We start from the raw sequence: 4,186 nt of genomic DNA, 5'->3' as shown, positions 1-4,186 counted from the left end.
GGACGGCGATGGCGACGTCGGGCGCTGAAGAGGCGTTCATCCAGGTTTCCGTCAGGAAGGCGATGTCTGGTGCTGTTGAGTCGAGGAGGTTCCAGAGTTCGACGGCATGCCTGTGAACGGAGCGGGTGTTGAGCAGGATGCACATCAGGTGTTTGTTGCTGGGGCTCGGTTTAGCAGGTGCGGTGTTGGGTCGGAGGCCGGTGAAGCGGCAGGTCAGGCAGGTGAAGGGTCCGTGGGTGCGTCTCAGGGTGGCTCGGTAGCAGGCGGTGTTTCGGCCGGCGTTGAGTGCATGGAGGGTTTTGGCGTCGTAGATGTGCAGGGTGTGCTGGCGAGGGCGAGGACCGGGGGGTCTGGTGCTGGGCGCGGTCCAGGCGCGGACGGGCGCAGACGGGCTTACCCAATAATTTAATGGCAGAGCTGAAACACGAGTGCTGTGGCTCTCTGACAACAGAACACAATTATGTACAAAGATGCTCTTTCGTATTGATGTGCCACAGTAAAGGGTCTTGAATTTACATTCATTCACAATATATTCTTTGTGCAACAAACGGACAGAAGTAACAAAGTGCTGGAGACAAAAAAAGGCAGCTTCTTTTGAGGGGTCGCTAGGCTGACTTAAATAAAATAGAACTAACCTCCCCCATTAAAAAAAATAAAAACCAAAATGGCTATGTTTAGCTGTAGCGTCTTCCGGTTTAGTCAGTGCTGGAGAATAGCGGAAGCAGTAAAGAATATCCGGGTCATGGTTTAGTGCAAGAGGATGGGCAAAAAGGGGGAATGAAACAAAGCGAAGATTGAGACTGAGACAGGAAACCACAGCTGGAAAGATCATGGAGAGAGAAGACATGGAGTCCATGCGGTTTTGTTTTCACAACGCCAAATTTGTATTTCGAAAACTTGAATTGTCCTTGATGCTGTCGGTGTGCGTCTTGTACTCCATGATGGTGTTCGGAGGCAGGTTCAGCACTCGCCGCAGTGTGTCGCGGATTCTGGCGGTTGTCGCTTGGTCACTGGCAGTTTTGTTCCAGATGGAGATAATGTCCTCCTGTTAAAAACCATTTTCAGTAACCTCATGTACTGTTCCCATTCACGGAAGTCTCAGTTGCGTCTGCTGAGGGCACCCTCCTCTACATTCTTCAAGTCTTTCACATGCTCCACTGACCGTCCGTATAGTGATGAAGAATCCGCTGCCAAAATAGTTGACTTTCTTGCGACAGCACCTTTTGTTGGCTTGAGGGGCACTCTTCTTTACTGCCTCATAATTCGTCAAAGCAGGCCTAACATCATTTCTGTTCCTCTCAGAGGATCAGGGACCAAGCACCGATTGATTAAACTTAATCAGTGCCCGTCTGCTGCTCCCGACGTGATTGAGATACTATTTTGTTCTTTTCAACCATTAGTGTCCTGAAAACGAACAGATACAACAGCACCGCAAATCTCCTCTCCAACCATGAATTGCTCACCGAGGAGAGCAAGAATCAGGTTCTCCCAACACCGGGAGGCCAGACCCTTTCGCAGACGAATAATCCACTTTCCACCATTCTTATTTGCATCATCCTCCCACATGGGTTTAATTTCTTCTTTGAAGAGATGAAAGTCGCTGTGTCCCGTCAGGTCCCCTGGGCGAACCATGTGACTGTAGAACCTCCAAAATTGCTCCACAGAAGCAAAGGAGCCGACTTGTTTGATGTTCTGTTCGTAGCTCTGTGAACTTGTGGGCCTGCCCGGCGTTCGCCTGGAGTACCAGAAAGTGTAATTGTATTGTAGAGGATGTTCAGATGGACCGGGAACAGCAGTCTTTCTCTTTGTGCCACCCTGGTTCTTCTCCTTCTCGTTTTTTCCTTCTCACCGTTTTTCTGTGTGTCGTTTTCCTCATTCTGCTCATGGTCCCCACTGTCATCATCCTTTAAAGCCTCGAACTTGTTGTTCATCCTTCGCTGGCTCTCCTCCTCTGGGCCGGCGCTGCTCCCCACTCACCCGGCGCCCGCAGCTGCAGACGCCCGCGCCGCTGACAGACGGGAGGGAGGGAGGAGGAGGAGGAACCGGAGACGCGCCAGACGGGGGTTTCGGACGGGCTTACCTTTGGCGCACCTTCGGCGCTCAATCGGCACTCCCGCTGCGCGCGTCCGCTGCGCGGTCGCTCTGGGGGCGTCATAAGTAAGGAGCCGGGAGGGAGGAGCAGCTGGGTGGCGGGAGCGGGGCGGCGAATGGAATCACAGGGGGGCGGGGCCGCATGGAGGCAGCGGCGGGAAATTCCAAGAAGCAGCGGGCAGCGGGAAATTCCCAGGAGCAGCGGGAAATTCCCAGGAGCAGCGGGCTGCGAGCGAAGGAATCTGCAGGCAGGAGGCGGCAAAGGCAGGCAGGAGCGGCAGCAGTGAGTGGGGCGACCAAGCCCTGTGGAGGGCTGAGCGGTCACACTCTGTGGTCCCCTACGGTCCCCTTAAGTAAGGAGCCGGGAGGGAGGAGCAGCTGGGTGGCGGGAGCGGGGCGGCGAATGGAATCACAGGGGGGCGGGGCCGCAGGGAGGCAGCGACGGGAAATTCCAAGAAGCAGCGGGCAGCGGGAAATTCCCAGGAGCAGCGGGAAATTCCCAGGAGCAGCGGGCAGCGAGCGAAGGAATCTGCAGGCAGGAGGCGGCAGAGGCAGGCAGGAGCGGCAGCAGTGAGTGGGGCGACCAAGCCCTGTGGAGGGCTGAGCGGTCACCAAAGAGCCACGTGAAAACACTTTGATTTTAATTTCCAACCTATTTTAGGTAAAATGTGAAAAAAGGCTGGCACTAGAGCATTCCAAACAAACAGCATAGTTATTGCTTTTCCGTAGGTTTGCCAAACACTTCTGAAATCCAGGCAATGCGAGACTGAATGAAAAATACTCAAAATCTTAAGTGAAAGGTGTATGTAGAACACACAATATTATGTTTCCTCCCTTAGGTTTCTGTTAAAATATACACTGTAAAAGACATCAGATAAATGTTAAGTCCATCAACAACATTGCTATGCAAAATGTAAAGCTAGAAACTGTGAAAATAGGCACTTATTTACAGTTTTTTTCTTAGAACTCAGTGAGTTTAGGCAAAACAGCTCTGCACTACAAACAAAACACAGGGAGTTCACCACATACAAATATATAACTGTGAGTGTGCACACTGCCTGGGGTGATCTTTAGCCGAAATGTAAATACATTATAGTGAAAGCTGAAAAGGAACCACGCCAGAGTGTATGGTGTTTGCCTTAAATTGTGTGCACCTCATGGGACTCGGAATGCCCTTTGTTCTGCTAAGGTGTAGGATTATATGTTACTTAACTGGGCATCATGTGATGTGTGCAGACCCATGGCAGATCTGATCCTAAGTAACTTTAGTTTTTTCCGGTGCCCTAAACCTATCTTATTTAACTTCTGATTCTCTGGCAATGACAATATTTAAAACCCAAATCCCATAGACACGTACCCTCTGAGCCCCTCTACCTTGACAGCGAACATGTTAAACACAGCGCTCTTCTCCAAGGCCATTCCACATGATAGAGCACGATTGTAGAGCGCGATTGTGTTCTTTCATTTGTAGGAGTGCATCATAATCATGAGTAGTTTGCACCTGCATTTATATTTTTGTCGTGTCAATATTTGGTCATTAGAATGTGAAATGTAATAACGTAAAGGTGAAATGATAGAAATATTTTGTGCAATGTGAAGAAACTAATGTGGCAGTTGTGTTCTGAATAATGTAATTCCTAGTATTGGGTTATAACTGACTAATGAAGTTCATTTATTGAGATTTAATGCATTGATTTAAATGTGCACCATATTAATCTCAGCATATGTTCGTGTTTAACTGAAACTTTAAGGTACAGAATTTGTGTAGGTTGCTTACAATTGTTCATGTATTTGATGTATTCCCGTAATGTGTTGAATTAGAAATGCTTAGTATAATGTTCATTTATATGTGGTTTCATAAGGCCTAAGTGCTATTTCTTTTTGTTGGCCGATTTTTGTAGGCCCGAAATGCATTTTCCCTGGAAGCTCTCATATTTGACTCGGTAGTTGAGTTTCATGTGCATGTTGAATTTGTTCTTTCTCACGTTTCTGTTGCAGGGGGAGAAATTCATCTTGTTAGTTAGAATAACGCTTTTGTTTTATGAGTTAGGCTCAGGGAGGAGAGGATGCATTTGCACAAGGAATGCTGATAATG

The 4,186-nt window shown here is 48.8% G+C and overlaps 1 pseudogene; it reads right to left on the bottom strand.

Moving 5' to 3' along the window:
* Nucleotides 1-471: 471 nt before the first annotated feature.
* LOC146801719 (eukaryotic translation initiation factor 4E type 2-like) lies at nucleotides 472-2,187 on the bottom strand (annotated as a pseudogene).
* Between the last annotated feature and the right edge of the window lie 1,999 nt (nucleotides 2,188-4,186).

The sequence above is a fragment of the Triturus cristatus genome, chromosome 8 (assembly GCF_964204655.1).
Source record: "Triturus cristatus chromosome 8, aTriCri1.1, whole genome shotgun sequence".
In the NCBI taxonomy this organism is placed as follows: Eukaryota; Metazoa; Chordata; class Amphibia; order Caudata; family Salamandridae; genus Triturus; species Triturus cristatus.
Note: the sequence above shows the minus strand (reverse complement) of the source record. Positions and strands in the feature narration are given on the sequence as shown.